This window comes from Mytilus trossulus, chromosome 5 (genome assembly GCF_036588685.1).
Source record: "Mytilus trossulus isolate FHL-02 chromosome 5, PNRI_Mtr1.1.1.hap1, whole genome shotgun sequence".
Taxonomy (NCBI): domain Eukaryota; kingdom Metazoa; phylum Mollusca; class Bivalvia; order Mytilida; family Mytilidae; genus Mytilus; species Mytilus trossulus.
In genome coordinates, this window is record NC_086377.1 from 61231412 (window position 1) to 61252723 (window position 21312).

The window sequence follows — 21312 nt, forward strand, 5'->3', positions numbered from 1 at the left end:
TTGAACTTTTAAAAAATGTATCTCCAAATCGGCAACAAAAAACTATTAGACGAATAAAGTTTTGAAGTAAATCCTAGATTGCATGTTTATCAAGGAAAAAAATGACCTCAAACAGGTCATTATTTTATGCCTTGGAGCATATATCATTGAACCATGGTATCGTCCGGGTTGATTCTGAAAAAGAATGAACTGTCGTTCTGAAAGAAAATAACTCCATATAGTACTATTATTTCTTATGCAGCAAAAATACTGCAATCTGATTGGTTGACTACCCCGGTGTAAATAACACCCACCCTGGTTCAGCCGGGGATAAATAAAAAAAAAATTGTTAACTCAAAAGAACACAAAAATTTCCCGAATTTTCAAAAAATAAAGTAAAAAAGTATTTGACAATGTGCAGCAACATGGAGATTGAAAAAATATTACGCTGGAAATTTTTCATTACCATTTTTACAATTTTACATCCTGGTTTCAAAATGAGTAAAGAATCAGTAAAGGAATTGTTCATATGAATTTTCAACAACGGTGTAAAATTCTGTACACCCCTGATTACACCAAGATAACTAATAGTATTCGATTTTTATCCATGTTTGATCACTTCTGATCTCCAATATTAAGTTACCTGCAGCTAAGTATCTTTAATTCGCAGGAGTCAAAGGGTTAAAACAATATTTGTTTGATCAAAAACTTAAAAATTTATATGAATTGATTCTATTCAAATATTTAGGTGGTATTAAGTAGCAAGAATAAAGCCTTGTCGGCAGGTTGTTATGTTTTAGCTAGAAACCGCAACCGTGTGAACTATGGCATGAAAATCCTGTTTAGCGTATTTATCCAGTTTGAAATATAGTCAGTTTCCATAAAGATATAATACCAATTATGTTAATAAACAGTTACTTACCAGGACAAGGAATCGGAATATCATGGTTATGTTGAATCCATGTTTTCCTATGAAAACTGCATCTATAAAGCATTATAAAATACAAAAAATAAGCTTCTGCCTATACAGCAAACATGGGATAAACGGATTTTTTGGCAGCTGAAGGAACTATATTTAAAATGAGTGTATAACTCAATAAAACAAAATTCAATTTCGTTTACATCCCAGCGATAAAATGCTATATAAAACAGTTCTTTTGTTGTCAACGATTTTACCTTCCATGGTGGCACTCCTATTGAGAGATCAATGAACATGATAGTGCTGAAATTATGCATTATGCCAGGGCTTATTTTATATAGATAACTTTGCTTGATACAAGATTAAGTTTTTGTCAAATGTGTGAATTGTTGCATTTTTATGATATAACTGTAACACAAACTTCTCTTTTAATTTAAGCTGCACTATCACATACATGCAGAAAATTCCTTCAACTATAACTAACTCACAATACAAATCTAAACAAGAATCATAGTGCAAACTTCAACATGTTTAAGTTGATCTTTAAGTCTAAATGATAGTGGAATTGAATTCAAACTCCAACTTGATCTTGACCAAATCTTAAAATTCAGAAGCATCCTTTACTTTGTAATACGTTTTTATGAGTTAACATTTTAAAAGTTTTAACAGCTCAAAACATTACGAAATATTAAATTGCTTACACTGACAAAGTAAGAAAATGTCATACAATTGCATCACTAAAGGTAATAAATAATGTATATATAGCATGATGCAAGTCAAAATCGATTTGTTAATTAAGAAGTATCAAACAAAAAATCCCAATGACAAATTGTATTTATCTTTTAAATAGTTTGTCCACGCATCATAAGCCTTACTTAATCAAAACATGTCTACACAATGAAAAATGGTCGAAAAATATTTCATATGAACGCATATTATCGATTTAAAAGACAAACCTCATTTGATCGAATTTCTATAGTTCTTTAGTTAAGAAAGATTTGTATCAGTCAGTCACGATTCAGAATGTAACCTTTTTTTTTAATTCTTAATCAATATTGTCAATCAGCCATTAATGGTTTAGGTATATAAATAATCACTATGATTTACGAGATGTCACAACAGTGGTAGTTTATGTTGTTAATTGTTGTTAATTGAGAATGGAAATGGGGATGTGTCAAAGACACAACAACCCGACCATAGAAAATACAACAGCAGAAGGTCACCAACAGGTCTTCAATGTAGCGAGAAATTCCCGCACCCGGAGGCGTCGTTCAGCTGGCTCTCAAACAACATATACTAGTTCAGTGATAATGAACGCCATACTAAACTCCAAATTGTACACAAGAAACTAAAATTAAAAGAATACAAGACTAGCAAAGGCCAGACTTGGAACAGGCGCAAAAAATACGGCGGGGTTCAACATGTTTATGAGATCTCAACCCTCCCCCTACACCTCTAGCGTATTCCATTTCTCCTAGGTTTGACTCATCTTAGTTCGAGGGTTTCGTTACAAATATTTATTGCATGAATGGTAATAAAGTAAACAAGATATTTTGGAAATTGTATTTGTTTTTATATAACAATTTAAGATAAAGTTCAAGATTCAAGCTCCATATTGGTAAGTCCATATGCATGACCAAACGCATAATTGCAGATACTTTTGCATTCAGAAATAAAATAAGGTCACCCGTTAACAATAGTGAATAAAAGAGGGACGAACTATATCAGAGGGACAGTCAAACTAAAAAATCGAAATCAAACTGACAACACCATGGCTAAAAATGAAAAAGACAAACAGACAAACAATAGTACACATGACACAACATAGAAAACTAAAGAACAAGCAACACGAACTCCACCAAAAACTAGGAGTGATCTCATAATCTCCGAAAAGTAAGGGAGATCCTGCTCCACACGTGGCACCTGTGGTGTTGTTCATGTTATAGCAAATCCGGTAAATAGTCTAATTCGGTAGATCACATTCATGAAAGAGAAGGGGTTTGTAGTTACGACGTAAGGAACATTTTTAATATTATCTGTGAAACGGTTATTCCATAACAGTCAACCAAATCGTGATGGCGTCCGTAAAATTTACGAAGGGATGACTTAAACTTCACCATTTGGAATTCTTGGTTTAATAGCTTTCTTGTGAGCAGCAAACCTCTATCAAGAAAATCATGGTAGGAAATACAAGCACGGGAATATCGTTTCAATTGGGAGATATATACCCCGTATACAGGTGATGCTGGAATGTTGCTACTTAGAAATGGAAAGTTTGCAATTGGAAAGCTGAAATCATCTCTTTTGTCGTAAAGTTTTGTTTTCAACCGACCCTCATTCTCAATTTCTATATATAAGTCAAGATATGAGGCCGACTTTACTGTTTCTGTTGTGTATACCCTATCTTTAGTTCGATCGGAAAGATGCCTGCAATAGTTATCAAAGGTACCAGGATTATAATTTATTACGCCAAACGCGCGTTTCGTCTACATAAGACTCATCAGTGACGCTCAGATCAAAATAGTTAAAAAGCCAAACAAATACAAATTTGAAGAGCATAGAGGACCCAAATTCCAAAAAAGTTGTGCCAAATACGGCTTCAACATAGTTATCAAACTTATATTTCTTCCTTAGAAGTTCCTGTATGAAGTCAGTTTCAGAATAATAAAAAAACAAGCCGGCGAGAAAAGGGGCACAGTTGGTTTCTGTTGGAATGCCGACAGTCTGTTGAAAAACACGTCCTCCGAATGTAACAATTATGATGTCAATCAACAATTCAAGCATCTTGTAAATGTCAGTTTTAGAGATTATTTTGTTTGAATCAAAGTGATCCTTTACAAAATAGGATTTATCCCTCCATAATACAAGATACTTGTATCTACGTTGGCCATTCTTCTTTATGAAACAAAGCAAAACCAACTCTTTTCATTTGTCTTTTAGTGTGGAATCTGGGATACTAGTGTAAAGTGTGGAAAAGTCAATTGTTTTAATACTATTGCAAGATGAAAGAGAATTAGATTGTATGTACTCTGAAACATCTTTAGATTTTTTTGGTATCCACATCTTATTTACGCCACCCCTAGACTACGCAGTTTCACAATAAGTTTGAAGCCCGATTTTGATTGCTGATAAAATAGATGTTATTAATTCAGAAAGAGGTTTTGTGGGGCACTTGAAAGACCCAGCAATATTCCGTTGTTTGTAAGGACACTTATATTGTAGTTTAGAATAACTCGCGGAGCTAGATAAGCCCTGAAAAATCACAAACGAAGGTCAAAGAAAGGCAATAGAAAGAGTGAAAATGTAACACTTAGAATTATAATTAGAAGTACAAATGAAGTTGGTTATTTGAAAAAGGCTTTGAACTAAAGAAAAACAAATATTCAACATTTGCAACCAAAAAATTTTAGAAAATTAAATTGAAGGTTGCAAAAAAGAAAGTAAAACAAAACAAAACACTACAAAGAACGGCGAAAGTGTGATAGCGACCATAAGAGATAATGTATGCCATGAATGAAAAATTAAAACAGGAATAGGTGGTATTGAAACTAGATGGATAAATATCAAAATCTGTTTTCCACCAAGTTCATTGCAATCTGGGATTATTTCATTTGAAATCAAAAAAGGAAAGACGTTTATAGAAAATAAAGGGGAAAAAACACTCATCATAGATACAGATTTGACAATTTGTATTTGCGCAAGACGTGCGTTTTGTCTACAAAACTATACTTTATATATGAAACAGTCAATCAACATTAAAGGCAGAGTTAATTTCTATGGTTTAGAATAAACGGTATATAAACCGACAAATTTAACAGATAAATGTGCAGCTATTATCATGATTATAGACAAAATTTACACTACATATGTATTTCATTATTATTTCAATATGATAGAAGTACTGTGCCTAGTTGTGGTGTCAGATAATTAATAATAATTTTGCCTTTTGATTTTCCTTTTTGAATTTTCTTCGGAGTTTAGTATTTTTGTGTGTTTTCCTTATACCACTTTCCGGTGAGCGTACAAAGAAACCCCAACCCAAAAAAGGAGCAGTTATCTTTATAATACATATAGTTAAAACAATTAAAACGAATTTACCGATTTTTTTCGTCTCATTGAATCGATTGAAAATGTTCAGAAAGAATTTAATTTGTGGTTTGATATATCTTTTTAATCCATAGAAAAGGCAAAGAAAATTTATTCTCAAAACGCCATTTCAAATGGTAGTGAGTATAAAACTATTTGGAAGAAGTTTAAATCTTTATTCATTGTGTTACTCGAATGATCATTGCTCCAAGGGGACATTAACTTAAATGACCATTAACTGTACTTTAAAAAATATGTGCCGCTTTTGCATGTCGGTTTTATACGTACATGTAGCAAATCGAGCAACCCGCTCATATACATTATGCTGTATGATTGAGCTGTCCGAAATGAAAAAAGTACGACGTTATTTATACAATGAATAAAAAATTACAAATCACACACTAGTATTTATACAAAATACGAATAAAGAAATTTGAAAATGCTGAACATATATCAAGTGTTCAATTGCATTGAAAGAAATTCTGAAAGTATAGTTGGTAATCATAACAGATTATGTAAGGGTCATGAAGGTCCAAGTTTCTATGTTCTCAATAGATTTGTGAAATCAAAGTAACAAAGGGATTGTAAAGACAATAAGACAATAGTCACAGAACTTGTCTATCCCCAATTCATGTATTTGGTTTTGATGTTATATTTGTTATTCTCGCGGGATTTTGTCTGATGCTCGGTCCGTTTCTGTGTGTGTTACATTTAAGTGATATGTCGTTGTTCTCCTCTTTGATAATGCGTTTCCCTCGGTTTTAGTTTGTTACCTCGATTTTGTTGTTTTTCCATGGATTTATGAGTTTTGAACAGCGGTATACTACTGTCTTTATTTAAAGGAGAGGACCTTACTCGAAAACTTGGATAAACAGATTTTGGATGGAACAGAAGTTGGAGATATGGAACAGGAAATTTTAGAAAGTGATAAATTCAATCTATATTTGGAAGTGTCTATTCACAAATTCAAAGACATTGCATCAAAATCAGTAGATAGTGTTACCTACGGTAAACGATTTTTTAAATCAAGGTTCAGCAGCACATATTTCAAAACTTCCGACAACTAGCAATATTAATCACAACACAAATCAAACACAGGATGCTATGCAAAGCACTTACAGGTATGTAAATCACGGAGCGAACGCTAATTATAACCCCTCTCCGAATTTCTATCACAGACTACCAAAGTTATACTTGCCTTCATTATCGGGAGATATGTTATATTGTCAGACAATTTGGCAATCGTTTGAATCAACCATACACCACACCCCTGCTCTTACACACATACACAAGTTCAGTTATTTAAATTCACAACTCCAATACGAAGCAGCACAATGTATCACAAGGTTATACCTCACCAACGCAAATTATGACCAGACAATCAATTTACTAACGGAGCATTATGGTCAGCAACAGAAAATAATCAACGCACACATGCACACATTTTCTTGATTTACCAAGTCCGTCATTTACCCTCAGTAGCATTAAGTCATTTTACGACAGATTCGAAACCAACATTCGGGAACTTGAATCTCTAGGTAAGACGCAAGCCACATATGGATCCTTTCTTGTACCCATAATTTTCGGGTAACTACCCGCAAAAATGAGAAAACACTTAACACGGGGGCATGGAAAATATAGTTGGAATATAGTATCGCTTAGTCCCGCTTTATCAAAGGAGATGTATGTACAAAAAGCAGGGAATTTCCAAATGTCCAACACTTTGACACCTACTGAATCATTCCATATTGTAGCAACCCAGAGATACAGCACTAGTATACAACAATACAGAGAAAATAAGAATTATACAAATAAGGTAAAATTATGTGTTTATCGCCAAGAACCACATTTTGCATCAGAGTGCACAAAAGTAGCTACGAATGAAAAGCGCTATGCGTTTATCAAACAGAAAAATCTTTGTTTTAACTGCTTTGGAAATCACAATAGTGAACGTCTAAATATACATGTCGCAAATGCAACAAAAAATCACACTAGTCTAGCTTATGTTATAACAAACATCACACAAAGAACAGACAAACCAGTGCAGCCATAAATACTATGAATAATGAAGTAGAAACACACATAGCTACTGGTTACACCTTGGTTGAAATCCCGTAAAACAGAAAACCGATGTTTTCTTGAAAACAACAGTATCATGTAAGAAACCTAGAAAAAGCCGTTGTTCATTACATGGAGGTTTATTATCAATGGAAGTACTCATAGTACCAACAATTAACGCACCGCTATCAATTCGTAGCCATTAAGAATGCGTTTAAGTTGCCATATCTTCAAGATATAGAATTAGCCCAACCAATGAGTAAGGACAACCATTTTAAAATAGCTATGTTAATTGGAGCAGATTACCATCACAGTGTAGATACTATTCTGTACGCTTTCCGGAAGTCGCGATTTTCGAAGCGATAATTTCCAACTGGCTAACATAACTGTTTTGCCTACGGTGACTTTTCTCATCATTTGTTTACTCCTACATCTATAAAGTGCTTGGAACATCTGCAAGGTATGTATAGCATCATAAATATGAGTAACTGTTACAAAAACATGCATAAGAATATAAAATATACATGTGCATCACGCCAACTTGATAGAAAAAAAGTGAAATCGATGGACAATTTTGCTCTCGTAGTAGAAAGCAAGTAGTATTTTATTGCAAATATTTGCATCAGTTTACAGTTAAATATATACTGTTTCAATATTCTTTTCGTATTTAAGTAGAATATTCGTATTTCCCCTAAAAATATGTTTTCCATGAGGAACCCAAAATATATTACTGTACGATCAGTCTAGATCTGACTCTATTCTAGAAGCGATTTCAGATTTTTTGACTGTATGACCAGTCACGATTTACAAAAACAACAACAACAACAACGGCAATTCAAAGGTATATACGTGTCTATGTGACATTATGAACTGTCCAGGGAACTATAACGTGTAATTTCTTTCATTAGACAATACAAATATATTTCTGATGATTTTTGTAGACGGCATAATTTTCCTTAGTGATGCACTTAAAAATCTCTTGATTAAGGCAAAGATACGAGTAATGAATGTGCGGAATTTAATTATAATCCATTTGAGAATATTCATGTCAGCTGATTTCATCATTAAGCAATGTACATATAGTCAATTTCCCGTTTAGTTCAGTATATCCATCAAATTTAAAATGTGATCCAAAAAGTTCTCGCTTCGAAAATTGCGACTTCCGGATAGCGTACAGAATAGTATCTACACTGAAGGAAGAGGCAGATCTGGAGCTATTTTGGAAATTGGAATCTGAAAGAGTAACGCGTGAGCACACACACTAATACGAGACAAACAAGTCAACTACATCACATCGCTACGATCGCTATAAAACAACATTGCCGTATAAAGAGAATTTGCCTGAGATACCGAGGAACTATAACGTAACCGATCACAGACTATCAAGAACTATCAGTAGACTGAACACGGAACCAGAAATACAGAAATCATACAGTAGCCTATCAAAGAAAAAAACGGAAAGACTTATTTGTTTCGTTTCCATGGCAGACATTTTCTATCAGTTTCAAAAACATACTGCAACTAGGAATTTTGTGTTCTTCATTACAGTAGTCATTCATTAAGATTTGTTTAATTGGCTCCAAAACAAAATCATTTAAAGAATAATAAGAATAACAACGAAACAGAGGAAAAGCAATATGTCACCCGACATTGTCGATCGGGTAACAAAAACACACAACAGACTGTCTATTGTCTAACTCTCTTTCGTCTTAAATATGATTGGAATGGTAAACTTTGAAAACAAACTTTGAGTAATCCTCCCCTTTACAATCTTTTCTTCATTCGTGTTATGATTAGTTCCGTATGTCACCTTAAATGAATTTTAAACCAATTACAATCAGTGAGTTATCAAACCGCTCATAGTTCGCACATGACTCACCATAGGATACATATTGTCAAAGTCACATAAAAAATAAACATACAAAATTCTATCACATTTCTCCTCTCCTGAACATTGCTTTATATTGGCAAAAGTTACAAATATAAAGGGAAGTTGTGGTATCATTGTCAATGAGACAACTCTCCACAAGTGACAAAATGAATTTAACCACAATAGGTCACAGTACGTCCTTTAACAATGAACAAAGTCCATACCGCATAGTCCGTTAATAAATGACCCGAAATAACAAATGTAAAACAATTCAAACGACAAAAACTAACGACCTAGTTTACTTACAAAATTCTGAAAGAAAAAAAAATATAGTACACAGCAACGAACGACAACCACCTAATAACAGGCTCCTGAATTGGGCACATACGAAATGTTGGCTGACTTAAACTAGTTTTAATGCACAACAAAGAACAAAACTAAAAAAATCATTTAAAATGGATTAATTAATCAGATGGATACAAATAGAAATTCATCTAACAAAAAAAACACATCACTAAGTACAGATACTAGTATGAGGTTTATAGAAATTACTGATAGCTACAAAGCCAATGACAACTCATAAATGAAGTCATGCCCTAAAATGAAATATAAATCATTACACATCCAACATATTATTTACTGTTAAGACGTCATAAGCACGCAGAGAAAAGCATGACACTGTGCAATGCCAAGATATATGTATCTTGTAGAGCCAAAAATGTGCAAATGTATACAACTGATAATATTTAGTAGATTTTGATTTTCTGAAAACAAAATCAATATCAATACCAACACAAAACATTAAGGATCTAATTGCAGTGTTGAATTTGTAACTTTTTAAGAATAAGCTTGTTAAAATATCGACCAATATACCTGGATCGTTTATGAATTGCTTGGCTCGGTAAATAACATCTCCGTTAAATCTAGGATATGCTATCCCGTTCGAAATAAGTTTTCCCAAACTTCAAATCTATGAAAGAATTTAGAAAAGGTATGACAGTTGTTGTCCATTCGTCTTTTATGTGTTTTGTCATTTGATTTTGCCATGTGATTAGGGACTTCCCGATTTTATTTTCCTCGGAGTTCAGTATTTTTGTGATGTTACTTTTTAAGTAATTCGGGGTTACGAAATCCCTGTTTTAAATATTACCAGTAATACGTAGACTACGTTCATTAACATCTAAAAATTCACAACAGACACGTGCATAGCGATTTGTGATGAATAAACACCGTAAGTTGATCTCATAGGAATATCGCCATCAAAAAAAAGGAAAATGAACAATATGAAACGAAAACATATCTTTTAAATCTTTGTACAAAATCGTTCCTTTTATCATAAATTTTAGTGTAGTTTTTCACGTATTAAACATAAATATCTACATCTAGAAAAGGACAGTTATTCATCTAAATAAAGGCAACAGTGGTATACTGCTGTTCGTAATTCATAAATCGATTGAGAGAAAAAAATCCGGGATACAAAGTCAAACTGAGGGAAACACATCAAATATAAGAGGTGAACAGAAACACAACACAAAAATGTAACACACATAGAAACACAACACTAAAATGTAACACACACAGAAACACAACACTAAAATGTAACACACACACAGAAACGAACTGTTATATAACGATGGCTATTATACTGACTTGATACAAGACTATTTAGAAAGAAATATTTTTATAGTGGTGGGTTGAACCTGGTTTTGTGGCTAGCAAAACCTCATGCTTTTATGGCAATGTTAAATATTACACTAAAATGACAACATTACACTACAGGACTACTATACAAGTAAATGGGAGAACATAAAGGACAGAGGAACACACAACAATAGCTATCAAAAGATTCAAGGTTTATGATTTGATACGCCAATGAAAGCTTTAGAACCCTTGTAACAATTTTATTTGAATAATAAAGAAGTATATGCCATTTTAATAGGAGAGCTCATTTAGCCTGTTGTTCAGATAAGACGTTCCTGTTTTATGTAAGTTCAAACTTCCGGGAACCAGTACGCTCTTATGCGCAATTAAATGTTTGGTGGGTTTTTTTTTTAGCACAAATCAAGATAAGGTACAGTTTTGACATGAACTAATTGCTATTTTGTTTTGAACTAAAGAAAAAGTAGCCATCAATGCTTTAAAATGCAGAATTTAACATAGAAATCAATGGGGCTATGAATAAGTGGTTTTATACCTTATAGCAATGCATTTCACACTCAGCAAAACAGTCACAATTGGGAATAAGTCACGTTGGGTTATTAAAATATTAGACGACGTAATGACAAACCACAATCTAACAAGTGGTAAAAATGTCCAAAAAAAACATATAATAATTTCTTATAATCATAAATTTTATTACAAAAGTTAATGATATGTTCTAAAGAAGTTAATGAACTTGTTAAAAGAGAGGAAGAGATGAAACGCCGCTATATTAATTTATTCTTTAGTTTAGGTAACCAATACATAATAAGGACCTTCAAATGTTCAGAACAGACATTATGTAATGTGGGTATGATATGTTTGTTTAATATATGAATAAATAAAGGCAACAGTAGTATACCGCTGTTCAAAACTCATAAATCCATGGACAAAAAACAAAATCGGGGTAACAAACTAAAACCGAGGGAAACGCATTAAATATAAGAGGAGAACAACGACACAACACCGAAACGCAACACACACAGAAACGGACCAAGCAACAGACAAAACACCACGAGAATAACAAATATAACATCAAAACCAAATACATGAATTTGGGATAGACAAGTACCGTGCCACGTCTTATCTCAATATCTCAAAAATAAGAGAAAACACAAACGACTCAACGTTAAAATGCAACACACACAGAAACGAACAATATAATAACAATGGCCATCTTTCTGACTTGGTAAAGGACACTTTTAAAGGGGAATAAAAGTGGTGGGTTGAAACTGGTTTTATGGCATGCCAAACCTCGCACTTTAATGGCAAAGTTAAATATAACATTGAAATGACAACATAATATTACAGGACTACAATACAAATAAAAAGGAGAACATATTAGACAAAGAAAAGCATGATTAATAGATAACAAAAAGCATCAGGTTTAAAATTCAATACGCCAAAAACGCGTCTTGTCCACACAAGACTCACTAGTGACTCCCAGATATAAAAGATCGAAATTGAAAAAAGTACAAAGTTGTACAGCACTGACGATCAAAAGTTGAAAAGGTTTTGCCAAATACGGCATTGTTTGTATACCCGGGATAAGAACATTCTTATTATATAGAACAATTCATGCTATTGCAAACAGTAAATTTTATCAAATGAATATGAAAGAGATATACATAATGAAACTGAAGTATTAACTAATTACAGAAAACTAAACCCGAATACATAACGCCCAGATATAAAAGATCGAAAGTGAAAAAAGTACAAAGTTGTACAGCACTGAAGATCAAAAGTTGAAAAGGTTTTCCCAAATACGGCATTGTTTTATGCCCGGGATATGAACACTATTATATAGAATGATTCATGCTATTGCAAACAGTAAATTTTAACAAATGAATGTGAAAGATATATTAATAAAGAAACTGAAGAATTAACTTATTACAGAAAACTAAACCCGAATACATGATGCCAAGTTCAATACAGCATAGACACACCCGAATCAGTCCAGGCGTCTGCGCAATTAAACAAAATTACGTCACATACGATGGCGAAAAGGCAAACGTTATGCCACATTTAAATTTATGAAATTTAGAAACAGCATTATGTAATGTGGGTATGATATGTTTGTTTAATATATGACTTTCTTTCAAGCGAACGGACTTCAATGTAGAAGAATTTAAAGTTTCATTCTTAAGAACGTTCGTGGATTTAGTATTTACGGTATATCAACACAATCATCAGCACAACCACAGTGTTGTCTGCTTTGTCGGCTGGAACAAACACAAACAGCTTTGAAAGTATTTGAGATTTGTTTCTTATTCTAGAAATATACATATCGTAGTATTTATTTAGATATGAATAAAGAGATTTTTATTAGATTTTTTACACTAATTTTCACAGTTCTTTTTGTTGCCTGACGACAATATTTCCAATCTATTTCTAAAAAATAGTCCAATACGTACAATACATCAGTTTGTCAATCAATGAAGGCCTTAAACACAGTATAGGTCAACAAAAAAGAGGTGAGAAAATTATTACGTAAATATCAGGCTGAAGACGTAGGAATGTGAAAAATGCATTTATGAATATCTAAACGGGATGGACAGCAATACCCCCCCCCCCCCCATTATGATAATTGCTGATGAACTATCTGCATACAACTTCCTGTGTGATTTTAATTGCGTCTGTGTAAAGTTTCCGCCCCAAAAGACGAACACTTTTTATTATTTTGTAAAAAGTCATCAGCATGTGCATGTGATTCCAAAGTGAATAGTAGTCAACTTTTTTTATAAGTTGACTACTATTTATAAGTGTGTTTCGAAAAAAAAGAGAAAAGAATAATTAAACAACAAAATAAAAGAAACTGAAGCTACGTACTTGAAGTTCTCTAGAATATTCTGTTAACATGAACATGTAAATAATATAAATCCTTTCTATAACATATCTTATTTGAATTTAAAAATCCGATTTGCAGTGCTGATTGTCCATGTTGTCTCATGACAAAGTGATTAATGTGCAATGAATTTGTCTATTTAAAATCCCCCGCGCTTGAGTAAGCTCAAACGCCTCTTAATGTATTTTGATATCATTAAATTATTTAACATAGCTTAAGCATTGACTGTAATTTTTTATCAAATAATAATAATAATAACAATCTTTATTGCCATATAAACAAATTAAACATGTTTGTGACAAACTGAAATAAAAAACTAAAATTACACTCATTCATAGACAATAATAGTGCATTGACTTGACATATCAAAAATATAAGGATGAGGCCTAGAAACGGGGGAATGCGAGGCTGTGTCGAGCATTTCCCCGTTTCGGGCCGAATCTTTATATCTTTGATATGTCAAGTCAATGCACTATTATTGTCTTTATACTGCAATCTAAAAAAAACATTTTCAATTGTTGTTACGTGTGTTAATGTTATTTATTTGATTTAAATATTGGGAAAAATTCCCCTTTAAAAAGGCCTCGATCTAACAGGCGGAGAAATGTACATCACGATGAAATGTACATCACGTTGAAATGTGCATCATTACCTGTTGAAAACCGCAATCAATGGTGAACGAATTCGTTTGTTTACAGACACAAATATCAACAATAAACATAAAACATAATGATTTATAGGTTGCAAACACAAATTTTTAATGAATGGCTATTATCTAATTTGAATTTATTGAACCATAAAACTAATTTTTGACTCTTCACATTGAATAATCCGCGAAGCGGATTATGTAAAATGTGAAGAGTCAAAAATTAGTTTTATGGTTCAATAAAATCAAAATATATTATTGCCATTCATTATAAATAAATTTCTATCAAAAGTAAGTCTCAAAGAACTTTTTATATTGTATATTTTAACAATAATAACGTACACACATGTTGGCGCATGAATACACGTCAGAGTGGGCGTGTCGCCATCAAAATTGACAACATTGAAAATAAAACTAATAATTTAAACCAATCAGAAGACAGTAAAAACACAAAATTTATTTATTAATAAGTGAAACATGTTTTCCAAAAAAATGTAAAAGAAACAAGTTTGAGTCGTTAAACACATCGTTGCTTACATTGGAAAATAAATAAATTTTGTGTATTTACTGTCTTCTGATTGGTTAAAATTATTAGTTTTATTTGCAATGTTGCCAATTTCAATTGCGACACGCCCACTCTGACGTTGTGTATTCATACGCAAACATGTGTGTACGTTGTTATTGTCAAGATAAATAATATAAAAAGTTCTTTGAGCCTTATTTTTGATAGAAATTTATTTATAATGAATGGCAATGATTTATTTAGATTTTATTGAACCATAAAACTAATTTTTGACTCTTCACATTTTACATAATCCGCTTCACGGATTATTCAATGTGAAGAGTCAAAAATTAGTTTTATGGTTCAATAAATTCAAAATAAATAATAGCCATTCATTAACAAGAATAGGTCGAAGAGGTCGTATGAATAATTAAATATAATTTCGACAATTTCTATTTAAATATTCATGAGGAAAAGTGATATCAGGTCAGTGACTGTATGTGACATAAAAATATACAGTCAACGCATTTTGACTGCTCAAATAGAACGAGAGCAGTATAAATATAATATATATATATTTATGTATATATCAATTGTTTCATGTATAAAATATACTATATGTAATATAGTGATAAATCTTAATTCAAATTACAACATATTATTATTCCACAGAACTTTTGACCACCGGTATATCAAGAGTTCTTTGTCCTCAGTTCCATTGACTGTTTTAAAAAGGAACCTAAACTTTGTAACTGTTTTTTTTTTATTGAGTATTTATTTAAGCTATTTTTTTGTTAGTGCAACTCATAAAGTCAGTATTTTAAGAAGCAATTTCAGAAGAGCAATTATTTTAAAATTTTAATTTATTTCGTAATGATAGAAGTGAAATTCATCATATATATCTTTAAGAAATGGGGATTTCATCTATAGATTATAAGAAAGAAGATGTGATACGATTGTTAATGTGACAACTCTCCATAAAAGACCAATTGACATAGTAATAAAACAACTATTGGTCACTGTACGCCCTTTCACAGTGAGCAAAGCCCATACTGCAAAGTCGTCTATAAAAGGCCGTGAAATATCTAACGGCCTATTTCATATACAAAAATCAAATATGTAACACATAAACAAACGACAACCACTGAATTTTAGTCTGAAATACAGTCTCCATAATAATTAATTACATTAATTTTATGATACAAGAAAGATAACTCATATTGTCCATACTTGTCGGGAAGAGATATTCCAACAAAATACAAATGTATGTCACTATATTATTTTCTTTATGATTACATGTACGAATAGAATAACTATAATGCATCAATAATAAATAATTTAATACCAATGTAATCGTATAGGAATATAAGACCATGAATATTTTTTAAAAATGTATTGGGAGAGGGATGTTAATATAAGCGCGGACACTGGTGGTCAAAAGGAATAAAAATGTATTGTATTCTTATTTGATAGAAAAAAAATGGAAATAAATAGTGTATGAGATGAAGAAATACAAAATAAAGAATTGTAAAAAAAAATACAGACTCCTGACTTGGGACAGTCATATACATTTATACAGAATGTGACGGGGTTAAACATGTTAGCGGGATCCCATCCCTCCCGTAACCTCATTGGGACAGTGATGTAGTAATACAACATAAGAACGACTATAAAAATCTGTTGAAAAAGACTTTACTTATCAGATGGATACAAATACAAATACTACACAGAGTGGACGTGGCCGGGTACTTGTATATCCCAACAACAAAAAGACACAAGTTCAGATTTTCGAGTACTCGCAGTTACTGACAGCTAGTGCAAAGCCACTAACACATAGCTAATAGTTGAAGACTTAGGATTACATAGAGCTTTGTTACAGACTTGGGATGACTTAGATCTTTGTTGATGGCTTTGGATGACTTGGATCTTTATTGATGACTGTGGATGACTTAGCAAGACTTATAGTTTAGTTGATGACTTGGGATGACATAGAGCTTTGTTGAAGACTTCAAAAGACCGAGCTGTGTTAAAGACTTGAGGTGACCTAGAGCTTTGTTTAAGACTTGGAATGACACAGAGCTTTGTTAAAAACTTTGGATGACTTAGATATTTGTTTATAACTTGTTTGTGTTGTTTATTCTTTAGTTTTCTATGTTGTGTCATGTATACTATTGTTCGTCTTTTCGTTTTTAGCCATGGCATTGTCAGTTTATTTTCTTTTTATGAGTTTGACTGTCCCTTTTGTATCTTTCGTCCCTATTTTGGAATGACTTTCAGCTTTGTTGATGACTTGGCATGACTGAGAGTTTAGCTGAAGACTAATGATGACATATTGCTTTGTTAAAGACTTGGAATGATTAAGAGATGAGTTAATGACTTTGGATGACATATAGCTTATCTGAAGACTTGAGGTGACCTAGAGCCTTGGTGATGACTTGGCATGAATTAGAGCTTTGTTGAAGACTTGCAATGACATAAAGCTTTGTTCAAGACTTGAGCTAATTTGGAGACTTGGGATGACCTACAGCTTTTTCAAAAACCGAGAGCTAAAGCTCTATTTAGTCAAAGGCCTTTGTTGAAGACTTGTTCACCTTACAGTCCTTCCATACACCAAATATGGTCCTGTTGAAGATTTGAGTTTTTTCGAAGACTTGGGATGACATAAAGCTTTGTAGGAGATAAGCCATGACTAAGACCCCTGAGGGAGATTTTGGAGAACTTAAAGCTTTGTTGAAGTCTTCCACAGGCAGAGCTTTATGTAGACTTGTATTGTTAAGGTCTTTGTTGAAGACATGAGATGACTGAGAGCTTTTTTGTAGACTGTCTAAGGATGACAAAGGAATTTGTTGAAGACTTCTGGGCGACTTGAGAGATGTTTGAAAGATTTTTGATGACATAGAGCTTTGTTGAAGACTTATTATGACTAAAAATTGTGTTGAAGACTAACATAACTTAGAGCTTCGTTTAAAAACGTAGGATGACCTTGAGCTTTTTCGAATACTTGTGATGACAGAGAGTGTCGTTGAAGACTTTTCATGACACACAGCATTGTTGAAGACTTATGATGATCTAGAGGTTTAATGAAGACCTGGGATTACCTAGTTTTGTTGAAGACTTGGGATGACCTTGAGTTTTGTTGCATACTTGGGATGCTTAGGGCTTTGTTTTTGAAGATTTGGCATGACCGAGAGCTTTGTTAAAGACTTGGGTGCATTATTTAAATCTTGGTGGAGATAAATAGCTTTGTTGAAGATTTGGGTGACATAGAGCTTTGTTGGAGAGATGACTCAAGATTTTTTAAAGACTTGGGGTGACGGAGCTTAGCGGTGTCAAAGGCTTGAGATGACTTAGAACTTTGTTGAAGACTTGAGATGACTTACAGCTGTGTTGAAGACTTAAGATGACATAGAACAGTGTTAAAGTCTTGGGATAACATAGAGCTTGTGCTCATTGGAGACTTGGAATGACATAGAACAGTGTTGTAGTCTTGGGATGACCTAGAGAAGTGTTGAAGTCTTGGGATGACCTAGAGTTTTGTTGAAGATTTGACATGACTTAAGTCTTTGTTAATAAATTAGGAAGACATAGAGATTTGTTGAAAACTTTGGAAGACTTAAAGTTTGACATGATATTTAGTCATTGACTTTGCGTTTTCCTCTAGATATCTTTTTGTTTGTTAAGTCATTGGGTTGCTTTTTGAGTGATGTATACCCCACTTCTCCTTTTAATTATGTAAAAAATATTGGATATGCTATTGATAAACAGAAATTTATAAGTTATAAGGTAATGGTGGATGGAATTGTGCTTAATGTCCAGTAGCAAATATTACACATATAATTGAAGACTTTTACAAAACATGGAGAATGGATTGCTGTTTAACTTCCAGTAGCAAATCAAATGGATATTCAAGATGAGAACATGATAATTTGATATGAATATAAACCCTACTTTGTCCTAGACTGACTCACAGAGTCTTATCTTTAACATTCTAGATTACTAGGTAACAGTCCATAGCATTTGACATGTCACCCTTTAGGGACACATTATTCTACTCCAAGCCAACCAGTCTTTGATCGTTACGCTATTCACTGCATATATTTAGCAGAAAAGCAGCAAAACACAAGACTTTGCTTTATACCTGGGCTAGGAACCAAGAAACCTCCACCACTTGAGACAAGCAAACTACCATGATACCACTTATACAAAAACATGGAGGGTAGTAATCATAAGATAAGACAGTTTACATTCTTTAACTTTGTACTTGTTTGGCTTTATAACTATTTTGATCTGAGCATCACTGATGATTCCTATCTAGACAAAATGTGCCTTTGGTGTATTAAATTATAATCTTGGTACCTTTGATAACTAATTATAATAATTCTGTTAGAAAACAACAAAGCAGAATTTCCTCATTTATTTGCACAGTTTTTCACAAACATTTTGATAAAATTTAAATATTCATATAAAAGAAACACTACTCAAAGCAGAGTACATTTTGCATAATTGTAATAATATAATCACATTCGCAATGTCAGTCACATAAGCAAATAATAGGCATCACAATCTGTCTGACCCGATGACCTTGCCACCATTCAAACATTTCAAGCTAATTAGAACTTATTATTTTACAGATTTGGTTTTTTAACAGAGTACATCAGCACATGGTGAACCAATCAAGGGAGTATCATTTCTAGAAGCAGGTTTCAAACCCATGACAAAAAAGGGTGTGTGTGTGTTCCAAACAAAGCTTTGATCGTCTAAAGAGGAAGGGGATTCAAACCCCTGTAAACCCACTCTGGATCTGCCACTGCAAAACACAATTTAACAAGTTTATTAAGAAGCAGATTAAGGAAGGGGGGCGGCATAATTATAACACAGACCTTTAACAAGTCCCACGCACAATGTCTTTGTTGTTGGTCCCCCCTTTTTCAAATTTGGGGGCTCAGTCCTGGGTTTTTTTTGCAACTTCTTGCCAATAATGTAAATAGTCTAGAATTTGTCACGAGTTGGATCCTCAATAAGTAAATGATTGTTGGTTAATATAACTTCTTAAACTTCACAACATTTTTTCTTCATCACAATTTTGGAATGACTTATTTTTCGGTTTTCATGGTCCCACACATCTGAACGTGATTCTTTAAAATATTAATTTTACAAGTTCATTTTCTTTATAAAAAAAACAGAAATACCAGATCTATTATATCATGTGAAAACAGGAATTATTTAAGTATAAATTATAATGTAGATTTCATAACATAATATTTTCCCTTTTTCAGATTATGTGTTATAGTTGCATTATTTGAGAATACACATGAACATGTTTTGTTCAATTTATTGATTACAATAACAGCATATTTTGTTAGCTTGAGAATACCTGCCAATTTTTTAAAATGCCCATGGGGGTGTTGTGTGCAAAATGACTCCCAAAGTCCTACAAAACCTTCAAGGGGGCCTTCAAATATATTCTAATGTTGTTTTTTGGCTTCTTCATACTTTTAAAAACCCTTAGCCATTGTAAAATTAATTGTTTTGTTTGAAATTGTGGACAAAATTGCTCTTTCAAAATTTCCATTTTGGAGCCTCCATGGGGAAATCCCCGACATTAGTGACAGTTGGCAGGTATGGAATATTCTTTTGCTCAAAATATTGATCATAATAAAATTTTCGGCAGTTTGAAATACAAAGTTTTGCAATTAAGGGCTAAAAGATTTAAACATTAGGACAAAACAAAAAGAATAATAGATAAAGAACCTTTATGACAGATCGTTTCAAAAAAATGTACTTAAAATTATACAATCAAGATTCAAATTCAAATTTTCTCCAGATCAAAACTTCCATTAACATCCATGGGAACCACTGTGGTGTCATTTAACAGATTTATATATGAATACACTTTTGGTTACCACAATGCCCAACAATGAAATAAGACTTTACAAACAAAATAGAGGTACTAGTCAAATAAAAAAAATAAAAAATTTGAAATATACTTATAGTATAAGCAGTCCAAATTGGATTTGAAATATAATATTTCTGACACCATTCTGAAAGACCAATGTACATTGGTCTAATCCATAAATGTCAAACAGCCTGGATAAATTCACTGAATTCATAAAGCAATGATTAGCACATTGAATCAGTAACAAAATGATCACTGAAGGATAAATATTGCTCACATCTGCGATGAGGACTTAAAATAAAAATTTGCAAAACACATTTAACCAATGATTGAATTAGAGTTATCTTTCTTTGTGCATGCTTTATTTAAACCTTGCACTACTAATGAAATTTTAAATGGATATTTTTTTTCACATACATGAACAAATGATTTTGTAAATTGATTAATTATTGGAGTATACATGTAGATACTATATCATGTACATCTATTTCAGAATCTTTGCACTTTTAAAAGAATGCACTTTTAAAAGAAAAAATAAACATAAAAGAAAATGTTTTCATAAATAAAATGAAATAAACTCAGATCTTAAGTTTTTCTCTAAAGTTCAGTTTAAAAATAAGCACTAAATATTGTGTAACAATATATTATGACTAGTAATCCACATTTGGGTGCTTCTTTGTAAAACAGAAAAATATTTAAAATCAAATTCATGTTAAAAGACAACATACATCTTGTACATCATAAAACAGAAAAATAGGTTATATAAAAAATAAATTAAAACAAAATATTGGGAATTTAGAAAATTATAAAAAT

General features: G+C 32.4%; 1 protein-coding gene across 1 annotated transcript in view; it reads right to left on the bottom strand.

The window, feature by feature from the left end:
• The window catches only part of LOC134719009 (coronin-6-like), a 241453-nt gene that overhangs the window by 165319 nt on the left and 54822 nt on the right, over positions 1 to 21312 (bottom strand). The window lies entirely within an intron of this gene.